The sequence below is a fragment of the Euprymna scolopes genome, chromosome 9 (genome assembly GCF_053919585.1).
Source record: "Euprymna scolopes isolate OS-2025 chromosome 9, ASM5391958v1, whole genome shotgun sequence".
Classification (NCBI taxonomy): Eukaryota; Metazoa; Mollusca; class Cephalopoda; order Sepiida; family Sepiolidae; genus Euprymna; species Euprymna scolopes.
This window is the reverse complement of record NC_136490.1, coordinates 87,098,150-87,124,929: the sequence shown is the minus strand read 5'-3', so window position 1 is coordinate 87,124,929 and position 26,780 is coordinate 87,098,150. Positions and strand designations below refer to the sequence as shown.

Here is a 26,780-nt window from a genome sequence, read left to right as displayed (position 1 = left end):
GTACGTGATGTTGCCAAGCTAATCAAAAACCTTGATTCCAGTAAAGCAACTGGCCCTGATGGTATTCCAATTATAGTACTCAAAAAACTTCAACCTGAACTAGCGCCCATACTTACAAAACTGTTTAAACGTTGTCTTAACGAGAATAGTTTCCCATCTCCCTGGAAAATCTCATCAGTATGCCCTGTATTTAAGAATTCAGGTGATCGCTCATCCCCCTCTCGGTACAGGCCAATAAGTCTCCTGTGCGTCATGAGTAAGTTGCTAGAATCTGTGTTAAATACAGAAGTAATCAACCATCTCAACAAAAATAGCCTTCTTAGTGACACTCAATATGGTTTCCGTTCTGCTAGATCTACAGCAGATGTGCTTACAGTTATATCGCATAGGATTAGCAAATCTCTCGACGGTGGCAATCTTTCTAGGGCAATTGCTCTTGACATATCTAAAGCCTTTGATAGGGTATGGCATAAAGGTTTACTTCATAAGATCGCTAGCTATGGTATAGCTGGAAAAGTCTTCTCAATTATTAAATCATTTCTTTCTGATAGGTTCATAAGAGTAGTAGTTGAGGGGCAAAAATCAGAAGCTCACAGTATTAATGCCGGTGTCCCTCAGGGGTCCATCCTGGGCCCAACTCTTTTCCTGATCTACATTAATGATCTTCCAAATCACATCCTTACATCATTTGTAGACATTTATGCTGACGACACTACCATTTATGGTAGCACATCTAAGACAGTAAACGACCAAGTTCTCTCCAATTCTCTTTCCTCTGATCTTGAGCACGTAGTACAATGGGGAAAGGAGTGGCTGGTTACTTTTAATGCATCTAAAACCAAGCTTCTCTCTTTACATCATCAACATTCTAATCCACATTTGGCATCAATTGAAATGGATGGCTCTCGTCTTCAGGAGGCCTCAAGTTTTGACAAGCTTCTGGGCTTGACCATTACTCCTGATCTTAAATGGAACACGTACATCAAATCTGTTGCCAAGGCCGCTGGAAAAATGGTGGGATCTTTCTATCGATCCGGTAAATATCTCACTGCTGATGCTATTCTCTATCTATATAAGAGCCAGGTACGTCCAAGGATGGAATACTGTTGCCACGTCTGGGCAGGAGCTGCTAGAAAGGACTTGTCCTGCCTTGATAGAGTTCAAAATAGACTTCGTAGCCTCATAGGAGATGTCCTTTTCTCCTCCTTGCAACCTCTGTCTCACAGAAGAGATGTTGCGAGTTTGTCTCTGATGTATCGTTATTTTCATGGAAAGTGTTCGACTGAGCTTCAATCTATGGTCCCCCCTCGCCAAACTTTCACAAGAAACACTCGTCTAGCTGTAAACACTATCAATAATTCCCCCCACTCTTTATCTGTGCCTAAACCTAAACGTAGATTCCATGAACAAAGCTTCTTTCTTAGAACTGCACGCCTGTGGAATTGTCTTCCGTTTTCCTGCTTTCCGGCTGACTACACTATGGTTGTGTTCAAGTCTAAAGTAAATAAGTTTTTGATGAGCCGTTCCATATAAGTTATCAAATTTACCAAATTTTCATTACTAATGATTACTATATTGTCCAATTTCTACTGTACACTCTTTAACCCTTATCCTTGAGTGGCCTCTGGGCCTTGATAATGTGGTGATGCCTATGTAAAAAAAAAAAAAAAATATACCTACGGCTTCATTCCTTATTCTCGCTTACCCTCTCTCTCTCTCTCTCTCTCTCTCTCTCTCTCTCTCTCTCTCTCTCTCTCTCTCTCTCTATGTAAAAATCAATGTGCAAGTGATAACAAAATATAAACCGCTTGAAGTAGCATCAACAATTCTCGTAAGCAGTCAGTCTGATGCTGTTAGAAATAAAGAGTAGTAGTAAAAGTAATAGTTCCAAGGGACAGTTATTAAATGTTATGTTATGGTAATATCAATAGTTGCCCGGGTGGAAAACTCTTAAGGAATTATTTTGTGAAAAAGATTTTTTTAAATCGATATTATATCAAATTATATAAAATAATATCTGAAATGAAACAGACGAACATGGAGATTATTATTATCACTATTCCAAAAGAATTCATTAAATATTTGGCGAGAAAATTAAAAATTTGTTTTTTGAAGCGGTACCTACGGCTTCATTACTCAATAGTAGCCTGCAAGTAACATTTTGTTTGTCGAGCAGTTACTTGCTTGACTAATTAGATGAACTGACAAATTGAAGACATACCTGTGAATAACAATTATCTATGCATTCCAATTTTTAATTTATAAAAGAATGTTATACAAGTCTTTATTGTGTAATAAAAAATGATAAAATGGAATATTAAAAATTCCAGTGTCGAGCTTGTTTTTTTTTTCAATAATGAAAGAAATACTGACAGAAATTACAATTTATAGGCATTTTCTTAATTTGATTATTACCACTTCTGTCTCATCACTGCACTGTTGCATCCCTGTGCCTGCTCTACAAGTACTTTAATGGAATGTGCTTTGATGAACTTATAGCACTTAAATCCCCTCGACGTACATACTCCTGACTAAACTGACAAGAAATTAAATCCCACTCCTTCACTGTTAAGATCCCCAGATCCCGGAAAACGCTCTCATCTAATAATTTCTCCCTGTCGGACTGGTAGACTTTGGAATTCCCTACCTGTTACCTGCTTCCCTGGCTGTACTGACCAGCAGAAGTTTAAATATAATGTGAACAGATATCTCATTGCTCAACTCCCCACAATCCCCTGTTAGACATGATCCCAAATAGTAGCTTCTAACTTCCAAATGGTAGTATGGGGTGGAAAAGCGTCTTAAAAAGTGTCATATTATTAAGGGAATTAAATTGTTATAAAATATGACTATTAGATTGACAGGAAAGTTCTTGCGGAATTTTTAACTTTGATTTCAAATGATGTATTTTCAAATAAATTTTCGTTATACCTTTACTTTATTTATCATTTTAAACAGCGTTCTTTGCTCTATCTAATCGTTTAAATTACAATCGTTTTCAAACAATTATGTATTCTTTTCAGAACAATGAATACAAGATGGAAAAAAAAGAAAATACGCACAATTTTCTTATTTCAATTCAAGCTAGGCCAAAAAGCTTGCGATATCAATAAAGCGTTTGGCCCAGGAACCACTACTGAATGCACAGCACAATGGTGGTTTAAGAAATTTTGTGGCGGTGATGAGAATTTTGAAGATGATGAGCGCAGTGATCGGTCATTGGATGTTGATAAGAATCAATTAAGAGCCTTAGTCGAAACAAATCCACGCACAACTGTTTGAGAATTGGACACAATGATTTCCAACCGCTTGATAAATGGGTTCCTCACGAACTGGACAACCAAAAGAAAAGTCATTATAAAATGTCATCTTCCCTTCTTTTATGCAACAAGAATGACCTGTTTCTCAGGTAGGTTGTGACATGCAATGAAAAGTGGGTTTTTTACGACAACTGGCAATGCTCAGCTCAGTAATGCTGACGAAGCTCCACAACACTTCCTGTAGTCAGAGTTGCACCAAAAGAAGGTCACTGGTCTCATCCATCACAGTTTTTTGAATGCAGGCGAAACCATTACGGCTGAGAAGTACTGCCAACAAATGAATAAAATGCATCAGAAACTTCGACAACACCTAGCATTAGTCAACAGAAAAGGCCCAATTCTTCTCCACGACAATGCTCGACCGCACACGCTGCTAAACCAATCCTACAGAAGTTGAACGAATTGGTCTACAAAACTCTGCCTCATCTGCCATACTCTCCAGACCTCTCACCTACCGACGACTACAACTTTTTGAAGCATCTCGACAACATTCTGTGTGAGAAATGCTTCAAAAACCTAAGCAATATCAAAAACGTCTTCGGCGACTTCATCACCACCAGAATGCAAGATTTTTAAATTGCTGGCATAAATACACTTGTTTTGTGTTGACAAAAGTTTGTTAATTCTGATGGTGCTTATTTAAATCAATATTTTTTTGTTTAAGTCGAAATATGTTCATCTGAATTTAAAAGTTCAAAACCGCAAAAATTTTCTTGTCAACCTGATAATTGTTGTCAATGTGATGTTGTTTTAATATTTATAAAATCATCAGCTGTAAATGGCTGTCAAAACTTTAAATCAAAATTTCTATACATGCGGTATTTTTAAGTCAGAAATGAATTTCTATTTGACACTATTAATACTTCCAAATTAAATTACTAAGTAATTAATTTATTTTAAAAATATTAACAAAAGATTAAAATAGCTGTTTATAATATCGTGATACTTCAATAGTATTTTTATAGCCTTTAAACTGACGAAAAGAAAATAATGTTTAGTTTGAATTAACATTTAAAGGCGGGACTAATGGTTGTCTGTGTTTAGTCCCGCCAATTCAAAAAAAATAATGATAAAATCATGATAAATCAAGTGTAAAATGGAGTTGAACAATCAAGCAAAGATAACTGAAACGAATGGATAAAATAAATACAAATTTTTTTTTTTTAAATTGTAAATAAATGAACAGAACAGACAGGATTGTTTCCTTTGTAAACAGCGACTGAGGTAATTAAATGTTTTTTTTTATGAAATGAAATAACCAAGAAAAGTCCAGCGACCGAAGTAATTGAATGTTTTTTGTTTTTTTTTATGTATTAAAATAATAAAAAAAAAAGTCCTTTGACTGGGGTAATTGAATGTTTCGAAGAAGAAAAGTAAAAGTTCTTGGTTAGAAATAACCAGGTTTTTTTAGGAAAAATTAAATAATATAAGAGTCCCTCGCTTACTTTAGCAGAGAGATAGAAAAGGGTAAAAGTCCATTAGGGTAACAAGTCCATCTCCATGTGGAGGAATTAATTGTCGAGCGTGCACGCGTTTAATGTCCACGCAGACGGAGTCGATGATGATGATGATGATGATGATGTTACAGCATGCTGCCTTGTGGTCGACTGATTCGTTTGGGGGCAAAAATGCCCTTTTTATACATTTTCAACCGGCTCCACGAAGACCTTCAGAAAAAAACATTTTTAAAAATTTGTTTTCCTTGTAATGAAAATAATAACATTCTTATGACGTAAGATGCTTCTTACGACGTCCGCGTGAACAAGTGAAGTTTCACTTATAAGTCCAACAAATTTGCGTGGGTGGAGAAAGGGAAATGTATGCACAGCTGAAACGATGTTTATAAATCCGCGCGTGTGCAACTGGGTTTTACAATTGGGGCAGCGTGCCATTATTCTGTTGTGAGTAGATTCGACGCGGCGGTGTCGGGGCTACGATAAGGCAAAGATCAAAAGCATAGTTCGTGTTCCTAACAGAAGGAAACATTAGTTCTACAATAATCTTTTATTATGATTAAAAGTTTAAATTATTTGCATTCAATTTTTTGAGAAATGTTTTAAAATTAATAATTGGAAAGATTATTCAATAAAAGAATAATATGTATTGAAAAAAATTGGTAATAACATCGGTTGGACGTCTTGAAAAATTTTGAGATTTAAATCGCATACTTAAATGGTATTACTTAATATTTAAATGGTATTACTTAATATTTAAATGGTATTACTTAAATTTAAATTACACACTTTAATCACTTTAATTATTGTTGAGTTATCCCTCCTTGTTTCTTAACATTTTATCATAATGGTGCGAGACAGTCACTCTTCAGATACTCATCAAATTTAATTTTCTTATATAAAAATAAAACTATTTGACTAATTTATATAATTTTTGGAGTATGATATTTTCGTTTCGTCACAGGTACGTACATTATACAAGTTTTCCTTCAGTTTTGTTTTTTATGGGGGGGGGGTAATTAGGAAAACTTTTATTATTTAATTTAATTTGGAAAACAACAGCAAAAGAAAATCCCAAAAGATGTTTGGTAACGACACATTTAAAAAAAAAAAGAAAAATAAACTATCGAATTAAGTGTGTGTGTGTGTGGATGCAGCAACACGAGAATAACTTCTCTGTCAAGATTGTATGCGTGCATGTTCTACATTTTCTACGTGCTAAGAAATAAATTTGAAATGTTAGTTACCTCCCTTGCTTATTTTTCTTTATGAAAAATAAAGAACCTATTTTTAACAATTGACAAATAATTTATTTAAATTAGTAATGATTATTTGATAAAATATTTTGTTATAACAATTTTACATTAATATTTCTGAAACTAAAATGGATGGATTTCTTATGGCAATTTAAGATTTTGTTATTTAGCTTTATTTTTTTTAGTGCTGTATTTTTAAAAATCAGAAAATAAAAGATCAATATAAAATCTACACCTCCCTTTTTACTAGAAACAATGGTTTTTCATAGTTTATGTTGAATTCAAAATTGTAATTTTTACTATATATTAAAGATACATAAATGATTGATTGAGTTGAGATTCACAAAGAAAAGTTTAATTATTAGAAAATATATAAAACGCTTGATAAGTTTTTATCTAAAATAAATTGAATCATTCTTTTCCATAATTTAAGAACAAGAGATATTAGGAAATAAATTAGACTAATAATTTCCTGCACATGTTCACAGCAATAATGGAACAAAGTAAGAACATAGAACAATGGTTCCCTATCTGTTTCTCAGGTGACTTTAATAATCACCCTAAAGAGATAACTGTGACACAGAATTAGTTGTTGGCTGTAAAAGTAATGGACGAGTATAATAAATAAACCCAATAGCGTATTTAGAAGAAAAAAAATGATTAAATATTTTACTGTTAAATGTAAATTTTCTTTTTATTTCACAAACTTGTTAATATTTTCCCTTTATGTATTGTATCTTAGATTCTGATTGTGAGATTTGTATCTATATATTTTCGACATAGTATTTTTCCTATTTATCCATTTATGACATTTTTACCTGTGTCAATTTAATCAGTGCCATTTTTTTTTTTTTACATAAATTCATGGCTTGAGAAATACTGAGTTACTTTCACTTTGTTATGTCTATTCATCTAAGAATTAATTTGAGAAAAAACTGATTCGTTAATGATCCCAGAGTACAAAGTGTACAATATGTACAAAAATAATCGAGAAAGATAATATACGAATATATAATATATGAGTATATATAATATTTAATCTTATAAAATTTCATATGTTCTTAAATTTTAATACGATCTTTTTTTTTAATATTATATATTAAATACTAAAGTAGTGGAAAAAAGTCATTTATGTGAAAAGAAAAAAATGAGCTATTCATGTTCTTGAAGGGAGAAAAATATTATTAGTGATTTTTGTTACAGTAAAATTAATTGGCATTTTTTTTTTACCTATTGCCAATTACAACACCTAATAGAACCATGCAGAAACTGTTCTTAGAAATGATTGAAGCCGGCCCTTCTTTCGAGAGAGGACAGATTTTTATGGTACACCGAACGCATTTCGCTACTTAGATGAACCAGGTAAGTGTTTATGACGATCATGTTACCATCTTCGTGCATAATTTCCTTGTCAGTGTGATTAAATCAATCTTATATTTTGTGTTTTTCATTTGCATTCGAATTCGATTAGAATTGGCATACCTACGTGCTTATTGGCCCCAGCTGTCTTATAAGATTATATTTTCTCTCTCTCATTCAGAATCGAATGTTGTGTAGCCATTTTAGCTTAACTATCGCAGCTACTCAAAAATCTGTGACAGAATTTTTCCAATAGCATCCATTATCACTTGTAGATTTACAGTTGTTTTAAAAATGAAATTATAACCGAACGAGCTGTTTGTTGAAGGGGGCATTCGATTTTGTGTTTCTCAGTTGCGCATTGATAAAATGTTTAAACGTTGCTAAACTTAATCGGAGGAAGAGGAGGAGGAGGATGAGGGTGATGATGATGATGATGATGATAAGTGATGGGTGATGTGTTTTCTTTTCTCCGATCGCCTTTTTTTTCTCCGTGTTTGCTACTAAAATGTCAACAAGGCATTATTTACACACGCCATTCTTTTTTACTAGACCAAACTTAAACTTTTGGACATTTCTCTGCAAATCTCGTCATCATCAGGTCGAAATTTACTTGTTGTTATCATCCTTATTTTACCTTTAAACTCATCGACCGATTGAGAACTTCCTGTTGTTATCTTCAACATGGCTGCCGCTTAATTACAACACAGGTGATGATGCTGGCGATATGCAGGTGCTGTATTCTTTTGATCTCCTGGCGTCCATCGCATTAATTTCTTTCATAACATGCACAGACTTCCCTCATCAGTTACTGGGAATCATATTTCTTGTTAGTCTCGCTCTGATCTCACCTGTCATTGCTTTCAGTTTCAAAGCAATTAACTGCACCAATTATTTTCCCACATTTTTTTTTTTTACATTGTCTTTTTTTTTTTTTCTGTTTTACGATTTCAATTTCGTTTTGTGCATCGATATTTATATTCTATGTGTTTATTTGTTTTGCATTCATAGTTCATTGAAAATTTTTAGTTCCTAATTTGTTACACTTTCTCTTTGAACTTTACTTTAAATCATACAGCCATGCATTTAAAAAAGTTTTAATTCATCGTATCTTGTACCTAAGAAGCACCTGATACATTAGCACAAAATTATCTACCGCAAAGCAAAAATTCTTATCCCAAAAGCACGTGTGTGTGTGTGTGTGTGTGTGTGTGTGTGTGTTTCACGCACTCTTGAAGCCAAATTTGGAATATTTTCTCTGTATGCATAATTTTCTTTTAATCTTTCCGTGGGTAAGTAAATATTTAGCACAACACAACACATGGTAATGTTTATTTAATTCATACGTCCTTAACTTGTCAAGTCACATTTATTCTACACTCTACAGGTATGGCTTAAGGGAATTTATGAAATCGAAACCACATTTTTATTACATTTATTTTGTATCACTTAAATTAATTGTCCGATTCTGTTTTTAATGAGCGACTCAAGTAAAGCGAAACAGATTTCGACAACTCGTTGCTTATTGTCATGTTTCTTCTTATCTTTAAGTAGTAAAAGGCACCACGTGTGAAGGCGTGTGGCCAGAACTTGTCGTGAAGCCAACATGAACTACTGAACATCTTTTTATTTACTTCTATCATTCACTCACAATGTCCATTATTATTAATATTGATAAGAACCAAAACAATAATAAATGATTTGTATACATTTTATAAGTAACTAAGTATTTTAAATGCTAGTAGTTCGATCTACTTCATTGCTTATTACACCGGCCATCCATTGCCGTGCTTCTAAAATCTCGCTTACCTAAAAAGGCTCTACTAGTCGCTACTAATCTGGTGATGCTCATCTTTCGTTGCTTTCTCTCTCCTCCTCATTCCATCTCTACTTCAGTGCTTACTATCATTCACCCGATGCGTCTAATTGCTTCTTTTTTTTTTCTTTTTTTTTTTTTTTACTATTTCTTATACTCTCTGCGGCAGTAGCAGTTAACCAGCCAACCATTCATAAAGTTGATGGCCAACCCTTGTGAGTGCCCACTGACAAATGAGTTGTACTACTTGCTAACTTATGTGTACTTTAACAAAACTAATGTGTACACCAAATCGTGTGCTTTCTCTTGTATTCGCATGCATGCTAACATATAAACTACTACATTGGTGATTATTATTAAGTACAAGTGTACTATTTATAGTCATAAGATCGCGCATAAATCCTTAATCTAAAAATAGTTTTTAAACAATATTATTATTATTGTTGTTGTTTTGTTTTGCATGCACATTGCACCAATATAATATGCATATTTTAATAAAGTGTATTAAAGTATGCAGATTATATTAGATTTATATGATTTGAGTAAAAATGCATAAGTTCTTTAACAAATTACTCTTTTTTTCTTTTTTTTTTTGTTCTTCACGACCCTTTTTCTATGGTTCTAATATTACGATTATTGCAAATATTACTCGACGGAAAAAAAAAAAAACGACAACGCGATTTCACTGTTTGGAGTAAATTGATTTGATTTGAATGAGAATGACAAGACAAGTCCGGCCCAACAGTCCCAACACCTTTTAGGGGAAAGAAAGCACGTGGTTAGGTCTCTTTGACCCATATCCAGGACTCCATTCATCATTTACTATTCGGTCGATTTTGATTTATTACCTGGCCAGGTGTTAAATGTTTCGATAACTGTTTATTATCAATTTCAAGTGGTTTTCTTAGGGGTGGGTCGCATTCCTATCATCAGCCGCCAATATTTTATTATTATTATTATTATTGTTATTGTTATTATTATTATTGTTATTGTTATTATTATTATTATTATTATTGTTATACTATCGCTAGCTGGTTGGCCCATCAACTTTCAAATTAAAAAAAAAATTGAAAAACAAAACTAACCGCAGTTTATGTTTTCGCAGTTTCTATAAGAAAATGTAATGTAAAACGATCCCCTACTTTGTTTGTTTGTTTGTGGGGGTTTACCCCACCCCACCCACGAATCTCCGTTTGTTCACAGACACCTAATTCAGAATTTCGTGCGGTGAATTATTTGCGAAAAAACAAAAAAAAACTGAATCTCTAAAAATCGAATAGTAGTTTTTTTTTTTTTTTGTAAGTTATAAATCGATATTACTAAAACAAAAAGAAAAAAGTCCGTAAGAAGATTGCCGTTTTTTCTTAACAATTTTCCAAATTAAATGTTTTCTATTAGAAAATCAACTAATGTTTTCTCTTATTTTCTAATTGACAGTTTTAAATATTTCAAATTTCAAAGTTTCATGATAAACAAAACACGAGTTAATGTAATCTATCGAAATGGCTCGCGCTTTTTATACCGTGACACTTCGAAATTCGAGAATAATTTTGAAGCCTTTAAAATGCCGAAAAGAAAATACTTTTTCTAGGATGAAAGTTTAAAGACAAAGTAAAAAAAAAAAAAAATAGGGAAAGAAGAAATCAAATAGCAAGTCTAACACCTCCAAAAAAAAATCCATCACTCGATTTCCATAACGAGATGTTTTTTTCTGTCTTTTTTTTATTATTCATTTCTTCTTTCTATGCCGATTGATACACTTTTCTAGTTTGGGTTTTTTTTTTTTTTTTTTTTTTTTTTTTTTTCTTAACTTCACCAACTAATGCGTTATTTTATATGATATTAGTGCGAACACTAGGGAAACATAATTTTCCGTCATTTTTAACAGGGTAGGGGAGCACACACTCATGTATTATAATTCATTTGTGCTCTTAAAGCAACGGATTTCATTTATTTCCTCACGCGCTCTTGTATCAGACAATTTAAAACCCCATTTCTCAAATTACCATTGCATTTTATTTACAACACTAAACACTAGGCTTCTTTGTAGCGTCGCCTTTAAATTGTTTTTTTTTTTTTTTTTTTTTTTTTTTTACAAAATAAAAAAGAAAAAAAAGCAAGCCAAATATTGATTTTATTTCTATTTCATTCAATGTGAGCGAATCTCATTCTCTTTTGATCTGTCGTACGTCTTTTCCCCTTAATTTCTATTCTAAAGTATTTGTATTTAAAAAAAAAAAAAAAAGGTTGGTTTCTATAAGAAATCTTATTGCATTTGACTTCAGCTTAATTATTCACGAAATAAAGAATTGAACAATTTGTCTGTTTATCGTGTTAAAAATTGTTAAAGAACTCCAAATAAGTTGTAATCCTTTTTGTTCCTCCTCTTAACCGGTTGATTTTTTTTTTTTCTGTTGAAATTTCATTACAATTGTTTGCACCTTAGAGTACAGGCAGCAGCTTGATGGCTGGCTTCCTTTTAGAAAGACAGAGTTAAATTGCAATTGTTTCGAAACCCATTCACAATTTATTTAAATGCATACAGCCCTTTTTTATCTACTATCTTTTGACTAAACGTAATCGATCATTTTGTCTGTTAGGAATCAACTTTTGTAGACGTTTACGACCCCCCCCCATACACATGATATTAACCTTTTTGCTGTCTCTATATTGATAAATTATGTAACCAGTTCTTGTGTGTATGTGTGTGTTTTTTGTGTTAACTTTTGATACCTACATTTTCTTCCCTCGGACCAATTTCCTTTGTTATTCTTTCCCTTTTTCTCTGACGGTATCAACATACCCAAATGTAATGCGAACAAACATCTTGCTACTCACTTCTTTCTCTGGTCGTCCCCCACCCTTATAAATCTGACTCCTATTACAGTAGCCTCTTATACTTCGGGGCAACATGCCTTGTTTGTGATAAATAAATATATAAAAATTTATTTACTGTTAAGCAAATATTTATACAGGGTGTCCACAAAGTCTGGCTACATAATGTAGCCAGACTTTGTGGACACCCTGTATAAATAAAATAAGTGAAATGGCATAAAATAAAAGGAAACTATTTTTAAATTACAGAATTTAACATACCAATATGCATTCCGGTTTATTTGTAAACAAATTAGAAATTTTAATTTTTTCCTAGTTTGAATAAAAAGAATGAATTACTTTATGACCCTTTAGAATTTGAAAGGAAATTACAAACATTTAAACTGTAAAATAGAAGGTTGTTTCTGGTTTTAAAATTCTTAGCAAATTCTCACATATAAAAGATTAAATGTTTTTGTAGCTGTTTACATCCAGTAATGTTATAAATAGAGATTAAAGTATTACCTTAAGAAAATCAATTATAGTTTCATAACAATTTGATTTTATCAATTTAATGACTAAATAATAGCATAGTGATTACATTCAACTTTCAAAATCCCAAAGGAAAAAATAATTTTGTAAGAAATATTTTTTAAATAAACAGACTTTTGTTTTAAAACTAAAAGTGAAAAAGACCCCTAAGTACAAGTATTTTATACATAAATAATCTTTAAATATTGTTTTTGTGTAAATTTTATCCTAATTATTATTTTATGATAAAAATATTACAATTGATGGAGATCAATGGTATGGCATTAGTGGTTCTATTACTGAACCACTAATGCCATACAATTGAATTTATTACTAATCAATATAAAAGTTATTTTCCAAAAAAATCACGTATTTGAGCAAGTAGAAATATAGTTGATACGTCTGAATGAAACTAAGAAAAACAGAACGAAAGTTCAATGAGGTTACAAGTGTCTGCATGGTGCCTACTTAAGCCAAAAGGAAGCTGGACTTCCTGCTTGTCATGAGAGCATCCGCCCAACTACAGAAAAGCAAAGTTAACCCATAACAAATATAAATCAGAATAGACTTAAACAAGCTGTACTACCAACCATTATTTTTAACAGGATTTTAAAAGTTAAATTACTACAGTATCATTTGTCATTAAATTATTAATTGAACCAATTTTTTTATGAAACAATAACTAATTTTGATAAGGTAAGGTATTATTTTAATCTCTATTTATGAAATGATTGGATATAAATCACTTTCAATCTTTCAATACATTTTAAAGACAGAAATGCATTTTCATTTGATAATTTAAATGCTTTCAAATTTATTGCAAATTTCAAAGGACCACGAAGTAATTTATTTTTTTTTGTGCAACATAAAAGATTAAAATGGCTGACTTGTTTATGAAGAAACCAAAGATATTTGTAGAAGAGCCTCCACCACTGCCCCTCTCCCAAATCTCTCCTTCCTAAAAGAGACAAAATACAGGTTTTAGCAAAAAAAAATTTATTACTAAAGAGAATGGAATCAATTCATGTCATGGAATATTTGCATAAAAAGATTGTTTCCCTCATCTTTCTGTTGCCGCATGTGCTCCAACAAATAGTTGTCCACCATTCCACGAGGAGTTCCACAATTGCATGTATTGGTTTAATTGGAGAGACCAGAACTTTATTCTAGCCTAACCTATGTCTAGACAGGACTTATAAATGTAGGTCAAAGGTCAAAGACATGTTCACACACTGTACATGACTAGCAGGGCTATTCTTTTGGCAAAACTCATTTTTCCATTATTAGTGGCAAGACTCTTTTAAAAAACTTCTGAAACCGAAATACATTGTGGCAGAGTTTACATACAACGTTCTAATAAATCAATCCCCCATTTGCAGAACCGATTTACAGCCCCGATTTGACGTTGACTCCTTCAGACCCCCCCCCCTCCTGCCATTATCATTATTGTTTTTTTTTTGTTTTTTTTTTTTGTTTTTTTTTTTGAGAAAAGTTCGGTTTGCTCCCCTCCTCTGTCATTATTTTTTTATTTAGTCTACCTGTTGACCCTTAAAGGGTAAAATGAAAAATGTTCGAAATAAAAAGTGATTTTGAGATTATATTGTCTTTTATTGTCTTGAGAAAACATTTTTTTAAGTGATGAGTGAAAAAAATAAAACTCAGGAAGCCTCCAGAGTACTACTACAAGCACTAATTAAAAATAAAGAGGCCCTACTAAAAGCACTACTAAAACCAAGTTCCTACCTCCTCCACTCCTTGAAGAAAAAAATATTTTTTAAGTAAGGCCTGAAAAAAAAAAATTGTCAGAATCCACAGGAGCGCTACTAAAAGCAGTAAATACAGTTATAAATATGATTATAATTATATATTGTATATTAATATTTAAATCAGTTTCCTTTTTAACTCAATGAGGTTAAATTACATTTATTTGTAAGGAAAACACATTAAAATAAGTTAAAACAAAAAATATTGTTGACCTTGTGTATGCTTTGAATAGTAGCAGTGGCTTTTAATATCAGATTTAAGACAGGGTGGCCATGAAATAGGTAAGCAGACAAAATTTTTGAAATCGGAAGTCACAAACCGGATGGATGATTTAAACACCCAAGCAAGCAAGCTCATCTAAGTTTTATAATTATAAAATCTATATAGTAATTGTCTGTATTTTTTAGATGAGGTGTTTTCATTTATTGAGATTGTCGGACTGACTTCCTCATTCTTGGTTGTTATAGTCACAACGTTTCGGCCATTTTGCCATCCGGCCTTCATCAGGTGTTTTGTATTAAACTGGGGAACCATTTGTTAGGAGTCTCGAAGCCAACCCATTATTATTATTACAGGGGTACCGTGTTCGGACTCCAGCTAGGCTCTGGGACATAGTTGCTGATTCTCTGTTTTGAATGTTACTTTTCACTGCCTTCGTTCAGGATTGAACTCAGCACCTTTGGGTAACTGTAAACTTTGATACAACGTCTAGGACCACTCGGCCATATGTCACTAGGACAAAATAAAGAATAAAGCAATCTGAAAGTGGAGAAAAATGGGATTAGAAAAATGTTCATAAAACGTGTTCAAAATAAGTTTAAAAAAATTTTAATTTTATATATATATATATATATATATATATATATATATATATATATAAAATCTGAAGTTGTTGTTTTCCAGAGGTTAAGTAATCAATGAATTTTAATGAAGTTAATACAAGAGTGCTCAATACCGAAGTAGAGCAGGGTATATTCTGTATTTGTTTTTACATAAGCAGTAATATGTTGCTACATAGTTATGAGCATGTTTCGGTCAGCTAGCTACCACTAACTAGAGACCTCTTCAGACAATACAGCTTATATTGTTGATCACTGCAGTTTTATAAGGTTTTATTGGATCTTATTAAATTTCATTTTTTGGGAGGGGGTTGATCAGAGTGTTAGGTTTTAAAATTGAGACAAATAGATAAGAACTAAATATGTTATTTTTAATATATATATATATGTATGTGTGTGTGTGAGCATATATATGTATATATAGATATGGGTTCGGTTTTATTTATATATATACTTAAAATACTTACATGATATGAATCTTAATTGTCTCCTATTGAATAAGTATGTAATGTATATTCTAATCGAAGTGTATTGATAAATAAATATAAGAATATTCTAGATGTAAAATTATTTTAGTTTATAAACCAATGTAAATTTCAGGCGATAAAATAGAAGTGAAAATATTAGATGGACAGGACACAATTCCAGGCAGATTTAGTTAGCTGGTATTATTTACTGTTCAAAGGAAAATATTGAATTCACCAGATGCTAAACATGAATTAGTAAATTAATTTACTTGAACTGATTTACTAAAAATTATTAATAATAGTTGCAGGATAGAAATTCATATAACCACTTCAATTTCCAAATATATTTTTATTATTACCATAGTGCTGAGGGTTTCAGTGAGCTTGTTTACTTGGATTGCTATCAAATTGAGCGAAACTCATAGCAAGCGTAGTTTTGTATTCGTTCAATTAAGACAACCTAAAATTCGTAAGCACAGCTATCATTAGAAAGAATTAAATATGGCGCTTTAAATGTTGTTATTTCACTGTGGATTTAAAATTCCTACAGCTTTTTCTCCAGAAGGCTTCCAGTATATTTTTAAGGCTTTATGAATATTATGATTTTTAAGGATTTACATTTCTTTTCATCAACTTTTATCCTCTTTAATTCAGTGAAAAAAAATCTCCAACTGTGTTTTCTCACATGAACATATAAACTGTCTCTGAGTTGTTTGGTGTTTTTTCACTACTCAACAAAACATGTGTAAGACACTATAAAATATTATAAATAAAGAATGTAATACGCTATAAAATATTAAATAAAAATACTAAACATGTAAGACGCGACAAAATATATTATAAATTACAAATAAATATATATTTGGCTTTTGAATATTCACTACCTATATATATATATATATATATATATATATATATATATATATATATATATATTGGTAGGGAACATTTCAAAGCCAAATATTTTTTAAGTTTTTTTTTTTTTTCTGGAAAGATCTCTAAATAACCTGTAATAAGTAAGGTTTTTTTTTCTTTTTTTTTTTTTTCTTTTATGACTTTGGTCCTTTTCAATCAAAAACAAAAACTGTATTTTTCTTATGGACTTATATGGGTCTCTGATGAGTTGTTTGATCAATATATACTATTCAACAAATCACAAGTAAGACATACCATACAATCAAAAAAATAATATGAATGTTATATAAATATACTTGTGGTACTGGAATTGTTTACTAACAATAATCGCTGAAACATTTGTGTTTGTGTAGTAAAGATATAAAAAGTGTGAATGAATAAATCTGTTTGTAAAAAAACATATTAAAAATATTTTACATTTTCATTTTTAAGGAAATAGATGTGATCTTTCACATAAAAAGGTCCATGTTAAATGCCATTGCCAACTTATTTCTCAGTCATTAAGAACTCGCAGAAAGAACTTAAATTTAATTGAGTACTGGTAGAAACTAACAAGAAATCTGATGCTTAATCACTTTGTAAAAAACTATTTGTTCGAAAAAGTAAGATATTGAGTTTATTAACGTTTCTATTGATAAGACTTTTTTTCTATATACTTTAATAATACAAAATACATACAATAGTTCTCAGATTAGGATATAGTTGAAAAAAAATCCATTTTAATTCTCTTAATTTTATTCTTTTATTTTTTTACTAGCGGGGGGTACCTGGTGTTACCTGGGTGTTTGGAGATGTGTGTGGGTTTGGGTAAATCAAAACTCCAGGGAGGGAGGTAAAATAAAAAAACAAAAAGTTTTGGTAGGTGAGTATGAGGATCAAACCCGAACCCTTGAGGCAAAGTTGGAAATTAAAGTGTGAAAAAAAATGTGCGACGTTAACCATTGGGCCACCGCAACACACTAACGGAAACACGTTTGAATTTGCTTAATTACTTAGAATTGGCAAGTGCACGTTTTAATGACTTAATGAGATCAACTTTGACTGCGGGGTAGTATTTTAGTTAGTGCGGGAACGCTTTTTTTATTTTTATTTTCCTAAGATGTTGGGCGGGGGGAATCAGCTCCCCTTGTCCAAATTGAATAGCAAATGTCTGATATAAGGAAAATATTTCCACATTGATCAAAGCTGATTGCTTTCGGATATTTCCGGTGATCGAGACCGGAAAAATACTGCCAGAATTAGTGTCACTTTTATTATACAAAAAAGCCTAATCCACATGCGGCGAGCGAAAAATGTTGAATATTTATCTTTTCGAATTCGAGCAAATTAAATAGACAGGCGACGTCCGTTGTTAACTCGGAGATATTATGATTTATATGTGATATAAAAAGTTTTAAGAAGTTGTGAGCCGACCGACCGCTTCTCTGAAAAAAGCCTTTCTTGGGCATACACAAAAAGAGAACATACATACACACATTTTCGCTTTTATATATATATAGATTCTTTTTCACTCCAAACAAGGCATATTGGCACTTGGAATATAAGGGGCTACTATTTGGGATTGTGTCTAACAGAAGACTGGATAGTTGAGCATGTCTGTTCACATTACATTTAAATTTCTGCATATTGATACAGTCAGGGAAACAGAGAGGGAATTCAAAATTCTAGCTGTCTTAGGGAAGAAACTATTAGAGTAGAAGGCTTTGTGATATTTAGGAATTTCAACAGTAAAGCAGGATTTTGCTACTTAGTTTTACATTGCAATTCAACTGAGTATGTCACTTATACTTGAGTAGCTCATGCTGGTTATACTTTAATGTATATAGCTAAACTCTTCAGAAACCTACTAATTAATGTTTACTAAGTGACACATCTGTCACTGATGACGAAATGGCCATGCTCATTTTTAGCGAAGTAACATCTACCAGCACTGTATCTCTGAAACCATTGAGCGTAGATGGTCATGTGACCAATCAAAATGTCTGGAATTGCCACAAAACACAACACATTTTAAGTTCTTTGCTCTGCAAGTGCATGTCCTTATACTCCTACATGGCATTGGGCATTTGCATGATGGTGGTAGGTCATCTGGTCTGCATGGTACAGGCAGTATCACAAGAGTTATAGCGGATCTAGTTTAATTATTACAGGATTTGGGGCTTCTAACCACAATCTGCACTGGAGATATGAATCGTTTTATGTGTTCTTGTAGTGTGGAAGAACAACACACAAGCTGGTTAAACTCAAGTTCTTTCCTAGAATTATGATACTGCTCCCATTGATACTCATCAAATGTTGAACAGTCAGGTTTCTTTAGTATAGTTACAAGGAATTTTTCAGCATTACTTATCTCTGGCGACAATTCCTCTGCACCAAACCCTTCCAATAGAGTGAGATCAATTGAAGCCTTTAGACCAGCCAGCTTTGAACCCACCTTACTGGTACTGTTGCACCCACTTAATGCGTGAATTGCTGGTAGATAAGACACCAAATTGCTATTCAGTTGATCAGCCAACAGGTGAACAGGCACAGTCTTTTTGTTCTTCTTGTTGCCAAGCTTTACATAGTTTTTGTAGTTCCCATGTTTTCTTGAAATGGTAGATGAGGTTTATGAGAACATCCGTATCAGGTGAGTCAACTAGGATCGATTGAAAACCATATTTTACACCATCATTAATATGGAACATGATTCTGTCATCAGCCTCTTCTTGGTTGCTTGAGAGTTCTGTGATCGTTCTTTTTTTGCCCACAAACAGTTTTCTACATTCACCACCATATAATCCACCAAAGAAGATTTCTTTATTTGATGCAATATTTTGTAGCATCCACTTGAAGAAGTATTCTTGGAACCTCTGTTTATTCAACATTGAGCTCCAGAACATATCTAGATCGACAAGTACCTTCTGATTGTCAGACTTAATGGTGATGGTAATTTGTTCTGAACTTCTCACTGCACGTTCCATTTGCTTGATCGATGATTTTTGATAAACATCAAAAATAATATCTATTCTTGTTGACTCCTCTGTGGTAGCAAGAATAATTTTGGATAAAGTCTCAACCAATTGGCCAAATGTTTCAATACCATCTTTTTTATTGGTTAGTCTACGTACGAGTGCCATGAAATCAACTGTTGTCATTTGAGCATCACATTTTACATTTCTTTTGTCCTGGGGAAGTTGGTTGACCAATTCTCTTGATAGGGATGCTTTATCTGCTTTTTTTAATCGTATTCCATCCTTACCTACAGTAGTCAGGAAATGAGATGTGCTTGTCAACTCATACTTCAGAAGCTCCAGCATGCTGTATCCTCTTTCTGTTGCACAGTCAATGTGTAACGGGAACGATGTCCCGGGCCTGCGTCGTCTAGTGGTGGACCCCTCCAGCGTGACCAGATTCGCACTGGTCCCCGGAAAACATACCTCCGCTGCTCAAGGCACGTTAAACGTGCATGACCCCAAGTCCGTGTGGCAACATTGTCCTCTTCGGCCGTCACTCTGGTTTTATGTCTGCGTCTTCGTCGTCTGGCGTCAGGGCATACCTGAAATAAACTGCATCTTCACTTATGCCGGCAATCGAAAAACAAAGAAAAAACTCTGAGGTCATTTTCGTTTAAACCAAATAAAATAATTAATTGCAATCATTCTACATTTGTTTAACGTTGTGTTTTCGTTATCCGCGCTTCGTGATGCAGGTTGTATACTTGAGATTTCAGGTTAATTCTCTAGCTAAGAACAAGATCTTTTTAAGTTAGTCCTTACTGAGATTTCTGCCCCTGCCTCTCACCCCAGGCGGGGCGAGAGCCGATGTGTACGCTTCGCTCGCTAGCCAAAGACTGCCAAAACCCTTCTATATCTTTTTCGAGCAGGCGATCGTTGTTTATATCAAAAGCATCTTCCTTCCTTTTCTCCATTATCTTCTATTCCCCCCTCTCTCTTCTCTTGTGAATTTCTTTCTCCATCCCTCTATTTTCTTATTCCTCTCCTTTTCTCTATTGCTTTGTGAACATATCTGTCAAACTAGCTTGGTGGTCTCTGAGTTAAAACACCACGGGTCCCCGATTCCGAGCAGACATTTTGGAACCCAATTCTCGAGACTGTCCGAATCAATTACGTTAGTTAAAACTCATTCTCACCAGATCCAACTAGAAAAATAATCTCTTTCTTTTTTCGCCATTAAAACAGATATGTCTCCCGAAGATCTCATAAACGCTTGTCTTAATCTTTGACACAGTATCAGCACGCCCCCCCCCCCCCCCGGCCATAAGCATTCTTATCTTCACCTAGCTGAATGGGACACCCGGCATCGTCCGGTGTCCCATCACAAATGTACCTTATCGTTTCTGCCACATCTTTTTTTGTCACAGATTTCTGCCAAATGGATGAAGTAGAAGCGTGCTGCACAAAAACAATCTTACGGTTAGTAGGTATTGTATCATGCAGATGCTTCTCCTTATTCTGAAGTCTCATTGTAACAAACTCTTGATAACTTTTCTCACCAGTTGCCAGGCACTCTAGTAAACCATCAACAGCGTCTTGGGGTATATCCGCTCCAGTTGAGATGTTGTGTAATTTAGTGCCAGTATTGAATGGATTATTAATAGATTTTATGTAATCCAAAACTGTCCTAGCATGTTCATAGCCTATTTTCGTAGAGGCTGGCTTGAATTCGTAGTGTAGACTGAGTTCACTATCATCTTTGTCCAAATTACACCATTCAAGCAGTTGTGCTGCATAAAGATCTTTCTTATGCTTTAAGAGATTCCATAAACCTACTGCTTCCTTTTTTCTTGTTATTCCAATGATACCCCTGCAACCTTGGCAGGTTTATTGTAACATTTTTCAAGTACCATGTCAAATCCTACTGCGCTGCCTTGTCGAAGAGTGTAGTAGATCATCCATCCACCTTGTGTGAAGCATCTGTAAATACCAGGGAACTTCCTTTCTAAGTCAAGGCAATCTTCAAAGAAGAGTGTACCCCATCTGCTATAGTTTGTTCGACCAAATCGGAAAAACAAGGTCATGCACCTACGAATGACTGAAATGAACATATGCCAATTGCCTTGACGGATAGAATGTGTACGATCTCTCAAGATTGGATACAGATCATCTAGAAACAACTTCCAGTACCTCACATTCTCGTTGCACTCTGTTTCTTTCGATTCTGTGAAGGACTTCTTCAGGTCTTCATTCAATATCTTGCTTTCATTCCAAATCTGTCTAAACTCTGCATGGTTAGCATCTAATGTCAGTTGCATCCAAGTTTCCATAGTTTCAGTGTGCCTTTCTATTTCATGGTGATCTTTGTCTTTCTCTGACTGAAATCTTTCAAACATTAAGGCTGTCATGACCTCTGATATCAGACTCCTTGCCGCCTTGCTTTTACAATAGTGACCCCCTGTCATAACACTATTCTCTACAACAATCTTCCCAAAAGCCTCTGTCTCAATCAAAGCCAAGTCTATACCGATACATCGAAGATACTTCCGGAGGCAGCGATTACAATCTTCTTCATGTGAAATGGTCCCATTCCAAGGAATATGTGACCAAACTGTTCGGGTTTCCACAATTGTATCCCTTTTGCAATAGCATACACCCCCTCATCAGACCATAATGCTCCTGATGTAACATTCTTTTGCTTCAAGACATCCTGAAAATTAAGCATCGATGTAAAGCACAAGTAAGGTTTCAGAATTTCATAAAGATTCAGCAGTAGACATCTTGCTTAAATTGTATGTTTCTCCAGTTGACGGAATATGTGTTTGATGTCATTACGTTAAAGCAATTAGGTGAAAACAATTTACCTGTTAACGTTTTTCCAGAAGCATTTTGCCATATAACGCATGCAGTCCCATCAAATCTTTCTTCAGTTGGTGACTTTAAAACCGTTAAGGTGTCCTGTGAAATAGCATAATTAATGTGATGTAATAATATCATTAAAAATATTATCATAGTTAATTTAATGTGATCCAATAATATCATTAACATTATTTCATTCAAATGTTTAGATGAAACGGCAATAAAATCTTACCATAATGCAGTGATTCAAATTCAAATTACTTTCCATCAAAAGGCCCTGTAAACTTGAACACTAATCACTTACTAAAAGAAAAAGAAAAAAAAAACAAATTATATATAATATACTTGGTATTTTCATGAACACTCAGTCGCAAAACTCACTGGGCAATAGTCGGATTAGTCATGTCATTACATGTATAGTACATCCATGTAAATTACACGGAACATATGTTCGAAATGTGTTAAAATTAGTTTATTGTAAATATTTCGAAAGCCATTGGTTTTAGAACATCATAATGTATTATTGACCCCCCCCCCCCATAATGTGGCAATTCCGGACATTTTGAGTGGTCACATGACCATCTACACTCAATGGTTTCAGAGATACAGTGCTGATAGGTGTTCGTACTTCGCTAAAAATGGGTGTAAGCATTTTGTCAATTTCGCCATCAGTGACAGATGTGTCACTTAGCAAATATTAATTAGTGACCTTCAATTACCAGATTTCGGAATAGTTTAGCTGTATACATCAAAGTGCACATACATAACCAGCATGAGCTACTAGAGTATTAGCTATCTATGTATTTCTCTTGACTTCTTTCACTGTCTGTTAGGTTTTATGTCTCTGTGGGAGAAAGAGGGATTCTCTTTTTTCAGCTAATCTACTTAGTGTGTTTGTACACACTGTAAACACATATGTAAATTAAATAGCAAAATAATAGGATTCTTTTTTTTTTTTTTTTTTCTTTTTTTTTTTATCCAAAGGGATAATATAGAAGTAAGGAGACCTTATAATTTTTAGTTGTACAAAAATATTTTCTTAAATATATCACAGTTTATGAATTTTTGAATGAAATCAAAGTAGGGCAAATACTTATTGTGGGTCTCGTATTCTATATAATTTAGTAAGTGTGGAGTCACCTTTTTTCTTATTACTGATAGGTCTACTTTGACCGAGAGTGATAGTACCTACCAGAGACTATTCTGTTGATTAAATAGAATCTGTCCTGGATATGATATGCAACTGTATCTGATGGTATCAATATAAATTTTCATCATTAACTAGTTACTCTCTCTCTCTCTCTCTCTCTCTCTCTCTCTCTCTCTCTCTCTCTCTCTCTCTCTCTCTCACACACACACACACAATTAATAATTTTAAGCACATAACCTTTTCTCAAAGTGATAGAATTTAGTATTAACCCCCAAAAGGGTTATGTCAGCAAACAAAACATTGTATATGGCTAACCTATTTTCATCAAGTAGTCAATATAGATACATTGCATTCTTTGATCTTTTGTTGTATGTTTTATCTGATATGATAATGTATTAATCCACTAAAGAGGAGGACTTATTCTGATAAAATTAACCAAGTAATATTCATTTTGTATCCTATTATAATCAAAGAATTCCAAGAATTATGTTAAATTTTAATTTTTTCCATATCTTGGACTACAATTTAAAAATGGGCTGTTGTACTATTTGTGAATAAAAACAATTTTTATTCTGGATTAACATTGCATAAATTTAGAGAAGTTAAATCTGGAATTATTACATGAAGAGTGTGAATTTTTATAGATATCAAATGGTCGATTTAAGCAGATTTGGCTTACAAGTTATAGTTGCTAATCAATGTCATGGTTTATTCTCTATGACTTTAGTTAATATATATTGATGTAATTAATAAGTACATATGCTTCAGGCAGCAAAGATAAAACCTAATTCAGATGCTTTTTTTGTTTCATCTTTCAAGTGTTTTTCTCGTTAGTTTTCTAATTGATCTTTGGCTGTTTTATATTTAGAATTCATTGAATAAGAAGGCATTGTTTTGTAATTTCTAAGCTTTATTTATTTTGTTAGTAAAAATTTGAATATAATACTAGTGTCATGATTTAAAAGCAAGTGAAAGAAGGCATGGGATCACCATGAATTTTAAGTTAGTCTGTGTTTCCTATTTTAACATTTTCTCTCTTATTAGGAATCCTATACTGGCTCTGACGGCATTCCAATTATAGTGCTGAAAAAGCTTCAACCAGAACTAGAACCTATACTTACAAAGCTGTTTAAGCGTTGTCTTAAGGAGAATTGCTTCTCAACACCCTGAAAAACCTTATCAGCATGCCCAGTATTTAAGAATTTAGGTGATGTCATCTCCCTCTCGGTGCAGACTAATAAGTCTCCTGTGCATCATGAGTATGTTGCTAGAATCTGTGTTAAATAGAGTACTCAACCATCTCAGCAAAAATAACCTCCTTAGTGACATGCAATATGGTTTCCATTCTGATAGATCTACAGCAGATGTGCTTACAGTTATATCATATGATTAGCAAATCTCTTGACAGAGGCTTCTTTTCTAGGGCAATTGCTCTTGACATATTAAAGGCTTTTGATAGGGTATGGCACTCCACAAAATCTCCAGCTACGGCATAGCTGGAAATGTCTTCTCAGTTATTAAATCATCTCTCTCTGATAGGTTCATAAGAATAGTGGTTGATGGGCAGAAATCAGAAGCTCATAGTATTAAAGTTGGAATACCTCAGGGATCCATCCTGGACCCAACTCTCTTCCTGATCTACATCAATGATCTTCCAAATCATATCCTAAGATCATTCATAGACATGCTGACAACAGTTTATGGCAATACTTCAAAAGCACTTACGCATTAGAGATTTACTCCTTTTGAGTTTAGATTGTGATTCTCGTATTTCTGTTTAAGTTGCAGTCTCCAAGTTTAACCCAGCTTCTACCTGCTCTGTTTTCATTTGTTACTGTAGGTTTATTTGGAGCTAATTTATCAAACAGGCTTGAAAGAGGTACAGTTTTAGTTTCATTTTGATCTTCTTGACCCTCAACAGAGCTTGAAGAAGTTTATTTCCTGATTCTACTTCATTCTCATCAGTCAAAAGTAGATGTAGAATCCAATTCTTAGTGTTTTCCATTTCATTCTTTTGAAATTTAAATTTGAATCTTGGATTTCGGAAAGTAGACATACAAGTTTTTATTATTTAGATAGGATGAAAATCTTATTGCCATTGATCCATTGAATTTTTCAACAGTGGTAAATATTCCACTAAAGTCAGAAATATAAGAATTAGATTGAACAGCTTTGGAAAGAAATAACCTCAGAGCTAAAATTGTATGTATTATGATCGATATGGTTGTAAGTTCTGTAACTTGCTTCTTTGGTGATTTCTTCAAATAGGCTCAGTAACCGGATAATTCTTTGAACAAGTCTCCATTAGTAAGTTGTTAAGGTAGGGATTTTATAGTGTCACAAATTCTCCTATGAAAAAAAATAAACGAATCTCTTATTAAAAAATTCCGGTTGGTATGAATCATTCTGCTTCACATATATGTCATGAAAAAGTCCTTTCTGATTAATGTCTACCAGTTAAAAAATATTCTGTTCTGAAAAAACAGCTAAGTTCATTTGCTTATTTTAAATATAATGATATCTAATTAGTAATTTATCTCAATAAAATATACATTATCTAAACCAGAAAAATAAAAGTATATATGTAACGGTAGCAAGAGTCCTAAAATGAGGAACAAGAGTATGACTGATGAAGGCTTTATTTTCAGTTCACACATCGTCACAATTTACTGTGCAATTCCTCAACATGAAAACTGAAAGATGAAATCATAATTTTCTTTAACAGTGATTTAAAGTAAAAAATAATGTTAATTTGATAAGAAGAGAAAGGAGGGAAATTTTCCATATGTTTACATCTATTTACCTCAAATTCATTGCAGTTGTAAAAGTCTATATGTTAACAGTACGCCATGTCTGTTATTTGATAATATGGTTTAGATGATGCATGTCTCTTTGATAAATTTTCACTGGGAAGCAAAAGAAGGAGTTAACTTGTCTTCGTTTACAATATAATTTAATTTATATTAGTATCATTTATGACAACAAAATTTGCTGATGAATCGGCATTAGAAAAGCTATTAATCAGCTGATTAATCAGTAATTGATGGCCAATTTGTTAATCAGTACATCCCTAGCCTAGAACTGCATGCTTGTGGAACTTTCTTCTGTTTGCCAGCTTTCCAGCTGACTACAATATGGTTATCTTCAAGTCCAATGTAAACAAGTTCTTGATGAGCTGTCCCCTTAAGTAATCCAATTTACTAAATTTCTACTACTAACGATTATTACGATATTGTCCCATTGACTACTATACACTTATTAACCCTTATCCTTGAGTGGCCTCAAGGCCTTCATAAGTGG

At 33.1% G+C, this 26,780-nt stretch overlaps 1 protein-coding gene across 2 annotated transcripts in view; it reads left to right on the top strand.

Annotated features, from left to right (window-relative positions):
* Nucleotides 1-7,345: 7,345 nt before the first annotated feature.
* The window catches only part of LOC145284760 (uncharacterized), a 114,690-nt gene continuing 95,255 nt past the window's right edge, over nt 7,346-26,780 (top strand). The window contains exon 1 of one of the 2 annotated variants that reach the window (XM_080133725.1): nt 7,346-7,392. The gene's annotated coding sequence lies outside the window, so the exon portion shown is untranslated. Of the gene's footprint in view, nt 7,393-7,818; nt 8,123-26,780 lie in introns of those variants that run through there. The other variant, XM_080133726.1, reaches the window with a different exon arrangement.